General features: G+C 41.6%; 1 protein-coding gene across 1 annotated transcript in view; it reads left to right on the top strand.

The window, feature by feature from the left end:
* The first annotated feature begins 1,552 nt into the window (after window positions 1–1,552).
* The window catches only part of pparab (peroxisome proliferator-activated receptor alpha b), a 28,874-nt gene continuing 21,941 nt past the window's right edge, over window positions 1,553–8,485 (top strand). Inside the window, exon 1 of the mRNA XM_080505240.1 lies at window positions 1,553–1,733. The gene's annotated coding sequence lies outside the window, so the exon portion shown is untranslated. The remainder of the gene's footprint in view (window positions 1,734–8,485) is intronic.

Below are 8,485 nucleotides of genomic sequence, written 5' to 3'. Positions count from 1 at the left end.
TTCTTTTGCAGCGGACAATCTGACTATTAAACTATTAAAACATTGATTTTGGCAGCTCTTTATCACAGTAATTTTCCCTCCTGACAAACAGAAGATGCATCTCTAAGATTAGTCACATGATGGGCACTTTAATGAGTAATACGTCATGAGACCGTTCATACAGAGTTTTCACCACTCCGCCATCCTGGGTGTTGCTCTTCATGGAGCCGTGCTTTGACTCTGGCCTGTTGAAACTATTTCCCCTGCTCATCTATTAATAGAGACTTCCTCTGTGGATGGATGATGGTGGAGTTCAGTGGGTTCAGGTTCAGGATCAGGATCTGGCTCATCATCAGATGAGGTGTTTAAGGCCTCCCTCAGTTCAATGCCTTCCCCCTTTCAGTAACCGAATGATGTCTGGCTGCAAAACCTTCCAAGTCTGGATCAATTCTAGAGAGAGATAGAACAGAACAATGAGGCACTAATGTTTCTTTACATCAGAATTGATTGGATTTGTGATCTCACAGCAGTACCTCTAAATACACCTGACAACATTTCAAATAAACATATATCACAATTCAATAGCTGTTGCAACAGCTGCTATTGCAGGATAATTAAATGTAAGATAAAGTTGTAGTTAAAACTACATTGTATTTGGAGTTTTTCAATATTTCTGTACTGAACAGTTTTTCACCAGAGTTTACCTCCTTTTACTTTCTTGAACAAACACAATGTCTCACAAATGAAAGAAAGAGCACAGCATGCTTCAAAAACAACAGTATTTCCTGAAAATTTGGAGCAACATTATAATAAAGCGACAAAGTGACAAAATCAGATAAAGTCAATAAACTGGGTGGTTCACTGAGGAGCTCCTGAATCTTTGGGATTAAAAAAAAAAAAGAAAAAAGAAATGCCTCCATGCCATCCCCACATTCAAACACCTTAAAACAATTCAACCTTCCCACAGGCCCAAAACCATGACAGCTCCTTCTCTGACGACCTCTTTTTTTGCATAATATTTGAAATATCCTTCAATATACCTTTAATTTTTTTTTTTTTTTATAACACAAGAACTTCTGTCTTTGCTGCATGTATATGATTGGTTGCATATGTCCCAAATAGAGTCTGAGTTGTGCAGCCTGTCGAGCAGGACTGGAGGAAACTTGGATGACTTGCAGAGGGTCGTGTGAGGACAGCGGGATGTGCAGAGTTTGCCAACTTCTAAACCACGAGCTCCACTCGTATTTAAACCGTCGTTCCATAAACCAGACCTGTGTCCTTGTGTCTGCTTGAGTTGTGCATTGTTTGTTTAAGCATTAAAGGGGGGGGGGGGGGGGGGGGGGGGGTTATAAAAGAAGAGGGTTATCTCTCCCCCCGCCTCCCCTTGCGCTCCTTCTGAGTGGGGGCGTCCTTCTTCTCCAGGCGAGCTGCTGCGCGCTCGCTATTCGCTGAAACCATAGGTGTGTCTGGGGGAGGTGGGTGCGCTTTCTCCGGGCCAGCTGTCAGTCATGAGCTCACTTCCTGCGGGTGTGAGCAGCACCGTGGCTCCGCTTTGTATGGACGTGGTGGGGGATTTTTGACAGCAGCGGCGCTGCGAGGAAAAGAAAAAAAAAAAGCTCACAAGGACGCAGCCAGTTGTCGGGGACTTATTCCTCTCAGCCACCGCGCTGCGCGCTCCCGACCCTGCACCGCCCGCTTCATCTCTCTCTCTCTCTCTATACATGGCGGCTCTGGACGGCGTTAAAAGCAGTCAGGTAAAAACGCTGTGAGGGAATGTTGTTGTCTTTGTTTTTGTGCAGCGATCGCTGCATATCACCGGCGTTTGTCATGTGCATGGTCATCGTTTGCAGCCACATTACGGAACCCCTCCAGGGATGACTGCAGCTTTGTTATGGTATGGCTTATCTGTTTTGCAGTTGGCACGCCTGCGCAGCTCGAGAGGCGCTCGTTCATCAATAGGCATCATCTACCAGTGATGCAAGCTGTTTCATTAGTGAGCCATACTCTGCACAAAGGCGTTTTTTTTTTCTTTTTCTTTTCTGGCTTGTTTGGTCACTTCTGTACTCTAGAAGAGGCTCCCGAGGACCTGGGCATTGCTTGTTAATATGGAGGACTCTGCTGTGCTGGTGACAGTGACAGTTCGGTTAAAATGTGCTCAGTGAAACGTAGGAAACGCAAAAAAAAAAGGCGCATGTTTCGGTGAGCTCTGGATGGATGAGGTGCTCTGGTGGCTTGACCCACCTGCTTGGCACTTGGGAGGAAATGGTACCCAACTTACAGCTTTCTCATCTCACAAGTAAAAGTAGGCTTGTCTGTATTAAATATCTGACCATGCACACAAAAATAGAGAATTTCTTTGTTGCATTGTTGTATTAAATGTCACACTTTTGGATTTTGTTTTCCATTTTAAATGGCCATGCATTTGTGGGATGAGCAGCATATCCGAGTGTGTAGATTGGGGATAGGAAGCATTTCGAAGAAACAATAATAAGGTAAAAGACACATTTCTTATCAACGTGTATGTATTGTATGTTTGGAGCTCATGTCTATAGGTGAACAATAGAGTAAACAAAATGACACTGGTCAACAAATGTGGAATTTGAAATATAAATGTATAAGCTACAAAAAAAAAATGATGATCAAGATATTGAATATTGATTCAAATTGTACTCATTCTTAGTTGAGATTTCAAGGTTTAAAAGCAGTGTTTGAGTTAATTATACTTCAGATGGAATAAAGTCACTTCAGGGTAAGCATCATGGATATCCATCTGTGTTTTGTTTTGTTTATTTAGACCTGATCAACACAAGCTGTGTTGTGAATTTTTTGGGGTTTTTTTGTTTCCACATTAATTTTTACTCTGACTTCCGACTTATTTTCATCTCTCCAACAATACTGATATTGTTTGAGAAGTGACCTCAATGATGTAGGGGGCTGAAGTAAGGAAATAGTGGGAACTGTATGGTAACGTCTGGTATAAGTGACCGTCATCTCCATGATAACTGATGGTTTGTGTATTTCACAGGGTTATTCGATTTGCTTGATTAGAAAGTGACATTTGGTGTTTTTGCACTTTGATAACCCTTTTCCTAAAAGGTGGCTCTAAATAGAATGCCACTCCACAAAAACATTGGAGTCTTAAAGTGTGGCGAACTCCCGGAGCTTCCCTTTAAGCCGGACTTTATATTGGTTTAACATTTATCGATGGCTCAAAGGTCCACACTCATAACCACTTTTTTACTATTCTTATCATTGTGGTTAGCCTGGTTAAAAATTAATTTGTGATTCCATAAAGCAGGTGAGATAATTCTCGTGGTTTTTAACTGACATAAACGAAGTAAAGCCAGCTGATGAGATTGTGTTTTTTTTCTTCCCCTTGTATGTGCAAAACCAAATGATTTCATCTGAAAACTAAATCTGCAACATAAACTTTGATCAAATAGTGCATGCAAACATTTTCTGGAATGTACATAAATGAGTGGGTGAGTTTATTTTTTTAATATAAATTCACACATTCAAGGTGTTTCTTGTAATTTTCGGTGTGTTTATTTAATTTACACCGACTGTGATTGTGTTGTATGCATGTGGCACTCGTAATTCTAATTCATTTTAATCAGTGTAATCCAATCCAACCCGTGCATTTTCCTCATATCTCATGCACGTTGGGTGGTGAGCGAATGCATTTTTGAAGCAAACTGCTGGAACTGCCCCTGCAAAAGCACACTGTGCTTCTTTACATTCACCTTCAAGAACTTGTCCTTCCTTTGTTTAGTTGAGGTTTTTTTTTGTTTTGTTTTGTTTGTTTCTCATTGTGAGTTCCTGCCAAGCAAAGCTCCTGCACTCTCGGTAGTTTTGTCTCCAGGAATCTGAGACCTGTAATAAGCTCCTGTATTCACAGAGCAGAGCGGCAGACAGGAACAGAGTGAGCGGCAGAGTTTGACTCCCCTCAACTCCTCAAACGGGACTTTCAGGTTTTGCTCCAAGCTGAACAGTCTGTGTGGTGTGTCAATGAAGAGATGTATTTTAAATATGTTCGAGTGCACACAGCACAGTTCCACTGACCCATTTCTCATGTCCTGTGACCACGGGCAATGGGACAGCAGTGCAAGTGACTGTCTTAGGTCTTAACCAGAGATTATGTTTTGTTTTGTTTTATTTCCATTTGTTTTATAACTTCGTGAGAGAGTGTGCTTCTCCAGGCTCATACAGCCCCCTCTCACCTGAACAATGCAACTTCTTCTTAACTCGTATGAAATTCCAACCTGATGTTTTGGCAACACTTACAATACATACATTTAGACGCAGTGGCCCCACATACTCGTGTATATATAACTTTTTTCCAACGCAGAGTGGATCAAGAAATTCCCATGGCATTTATTGTCACCTTCTCATTTAATTTATTAACAATCCAATTAACATTTTTCCAGAGTTGTAAAATGCCTCCTCACATTACAGACTGCTGACGAGATTTATGGTCTGATAAGTGCTCAGTTATTCAAACTACACTACCGCCTCCTCCCTTGTATACCTGTAGTAGCCCACCGATACCAAACCTTTTGGCCTCACCTTGTAAATGGGGTTTGAACATTGTATACCCTGGCTGTTTGTTGACACTTCTGTTGTCTGTTTGTTTCACAACATCTACACTCCATCGGCCAGGTTTGACCTTCACCTGAGCCGGGTCTTCTCCCCCTGAGCCCTCTTTGTGGTAAAGTCCTTCTGGGTTGAATAGGATTGTGGCCCTCCAGCCAGACTTAAAGTAAGCAGCTCTGAACAGGAGATTGTCTGTGCTAATGATCAGAGAGAGATGCTGCGTAAGCTCAATTTGTATGTCGAACCATGAGGGGACTTGACAGGAGGTCTTGACTCATTTCACAAAGACTTATCTCTGATGTCCACCAATGTGAGTGTTGTCCCCCATCAACATTTGTCGTTGTTTTTGGAGACTCGCCGTTGAAAGATTAGCCAATTACCGTCTACTTCTAGTTGACAGTGAGGACTTGTTCTTGTGTGAAATGCCTGGGACATGTAGCAGTCCTCATCAATGATCCATTTGTGCCCTTATCTACACTCTCATTCTCATTTATCACAGACAAAGCCCACTATTTTTTAGTTCAATTCATTAGCTCAGCCAGTGATGATTCCTCGGTTCAATTCGAGGCCTGTGTTGGTCTGTTGTCCCGTGTCAGCGGTGATCAGCTCATGTTGGTCACTGGCAAACAAAGTCTATTTGGATTTATCTATAGCAGGAAAGAAGATGGATAGAGTTCTGTTATAGATTCTATAGGAGATGTTGGTTTCAGAAGAAAGGTTTGTTTGTTAAGGTTATATTGACCTAATTCTTCTCACTCCTTTGGGGCTCAATGATCATAAGCAGAACCACATTAATTTACATAGGTGGTGTAAGTTACAGGAAAAATCTAGATTGCATCAACACACGTATCCATTCAAGGCAACTTTTCCATTATGAGTTTCTAATAACGGCTCCTGCTTACATGTTCCTTGTAACTAGTCAAACGGTACATTCTGGTCGATTGCTGCGTGCTCGGATCCTGCTACTGTAGCAAATCAGTGTTGTTCTGACACCGTGCCTCCCCACAAACATGTAGGCTGGTTTGGCAGCCAGAAAGGGGGAACTGAGGACTTCAGAGCCTTGCTGTAAAATGAAATGGGAGACACACAGCTGAGCAAAGTGAAATGCTTCCAAGTTCGTGTTCTCATCTTCGTTTTTTTTTTTTTTTTTTTTTAATGATTTATTCGTTCAGGCACTTCCCACTCTATTGTTTTTCATCAGAAACTCCCTAAAAGGAGTGACAATTTTGGCCCATAACAGCACTACAGAAAAGTTTTCCTATAAAGAAAGCCCCTGTGTGGGGTCCCTCGCCCCAAATGCACTCACTCACATGCTCACTGAATTCTGGAATTCCATCATGTTTTATCAATGGTAATGGACCAAGCAGTGCAACAATGCAATAGTGATGACTGAAGGAAATATTTGAAAATGGAAATTAAAATAAATGATAAACAAATCCAACCTTGTAACCAAAGTGTTTTATGACTAATTCATTTAGTTATGTTTTCAATCTGAGTTATAGACACAATGCATGTAAACAAGTAGCAATTAAGTTAAATATAACCGCTGCTTACCAAATGATTCTACATGATGCCCTTTAAAGCCTTGTGTGCAAAATTGAGAAGCCTCAAGCCAAAACAATAATTTGCCGACGTTCATCACGAGATTGTAAATATGACCCTAAAAATGAAGCCAAAACAAAAATATGTATTAAGTTCTCTAATTTAGAGTCAACCATTTTATTTGTATATCTTGAACATAATTCAAATAATTCCTGCAGTCGTGACATTTTACTTTGTGTGGTTGTTGTGCCTCCAATTCCAAATTCAAATGTTGGTTGTTTGATCTCCTATCTCGCCAAGTCAAAGTGTGACCATACGTCCACGTTGCTCTCAGTGGAAGTCTTCCCTTTTGCGTGGCAGCCATTGCCACAAGTGTGTGAATGTAGCTGACTGGATAAAGCACTTTGAGAATCCAGAAGTGATGAAAATGTCCATTTACTGATCAAGTGTGTCCAGAGGTGGTCTACCTCGTTACGTCTTCATTTGCATGGCCTTTTACCTCAGACCTCCACCCTGAAGAGACGAGAGCTGCTAGAAAAGACCGGAGCAGTTTCCCCACCCTGAAAGTATCATTTGGCTCTCCTGTAGGGAAATTGTCAAATTATTTTCCGCTTCACTTTTGCAACTACTCTGGAGATAAATACAAAGTTACATCCAGGAGCCAGTGTTGGGCACATAATGGAGGCATTGCCTGAGGACAGTGTTGCTGGATATGGAGGAATTTTAACAGCTGGTAACAGTGAGGCTCGAGGCTGATATTGGTTCAGCTGGTTATGCATTTGACACCCCGGAGTACCTGGTAAAGCTGTGGCTGTATTACAAGCCAGAATACTACAGCAGTGGTGTCATTTCCCCCTTAACCTCAGTCAACCTCACTGATAGAATCAGCTCAAAGACAAGTGCTTCCTAAACATTACTTTTGCTGTTCTTTAATTTGACAGTAAGCATACAACATTCTGTTGACGTCTTGTGTGATTTACTGCAGCTGTTTGAAGAGAGCTCAAAACCACAGGTACAGACTGTTTTTGTTCTTTTGTTTGTATAAAGAATCTTCCCATACATTCTCTGGTGCTTCTTTTGTCACCACAACACACACAGGCACACTTTCCATCACGTAATGCTGTGCTATAAACAGGCTGCGTGAAGGGTCGGGTCACCGCAGAACTTTGAGGTAACCTGACACACTGTCACATTGCACCCTTTTGCTCCCACGTCTGCTCACATTGTTTGCCCCCCCCCCGGCTCTTGTGAGACTGCATAAACATGTATTATTCTGAATCCGAACACGCTGTCAGTTCAGGGATCAGAGTTCACAGCCGTTTACGCAACTCGCCATTTTATTACTCAACACAACATCACAGTGGATTCTCAATATGACATCCAGTACAACAACTTATCATAAATTACACATCACAGTACAAGTTTCAAAATTCTATTTACAGCTGGCAGTCACAATCAGTGTGTATCGATCATTTCAACAGAGATCAGTAGAAAAAGTTTGAGCATTGCTCGTAAAAACATAATGACATACATTTGAAATGATTCATCAAAAATAAATCTAAATACGCCAAATCAAGTTGAGCTACTAAAATCGCTTCATGAAAAGACAAGAAATTTGATTTGGATTATTTGCAACTGACGCTCAAACGGTTAAGTGACCTGGGAATGAAGTAATGTGCCAGCTCGTATTTGGTCCGTCTGTCAAAGGCTACAGCTAAAGTCCAATGTCAATCACTTCTCCGGCTTGCACTTTGGTCATTCTCCATAACGATAAGAGGTGCCGGCCAGCATATCAGCCCCGAGTGATAAGGGTTCACACGAGTGTTTACACTGTAGGCACGGTCGTGGCTGAGCTCATGCAAGAAACTCTTCAAACAAATGGAGAGGCCGACAGGACGGCCCCATCAGCCCATATTCCCTCTCTTTGACCGCCATTATGTCCCCCCCAGAGCTCTTTTTTCTTACAGGCCTGTCAGCTGTCAGGCCACAAGATGAAGGGATTAAACATTAACCCGCAGTCTCTCTATCAAACACTCACACATGCAGTATATGGTCATACAAATTCAAAGAAAGGTCTGGATGTGATATTGAATGGAAGACTGCAGGTTGTTGGATGATGAAGGTAGGATGATAGTGCTTGAGTTACTACTTTATTCAGTCTTCAACCTTTAATTGATGCTTTTGCAAAGAAGCAACCTGATGCAAGATTTTATCATCTCTTGTGCCTAGCAATATTATAGTGTTGTCAGTATTGTCATTTTACACACCTTCACCAGACAAGCCCTTGCACACTTTTAATTTCTTGGTCTGCTGCCAATGTTATCAGTGTTTTTGTTTCAACACTATTTTTCATGCTTGTTGTCATATTTCT

The sequence above is a fragment of the Blennius ocellaris genome (assembly GCF_963422515.1).
Source record: "Blennius ocellaris genome assembly, chromosome: 11".
In the NCBI taxonomy this organism is placed as follows: domain Eukaryota; kingdom Metazoa; phylum Chordata; class Actinopteri; order Blenniiformes; family Blenniidae; genus Blennius; species Blennius ocellaris.
This window is presented reverse-complemented; position numbering and strand designations above follow the sequence as displayed.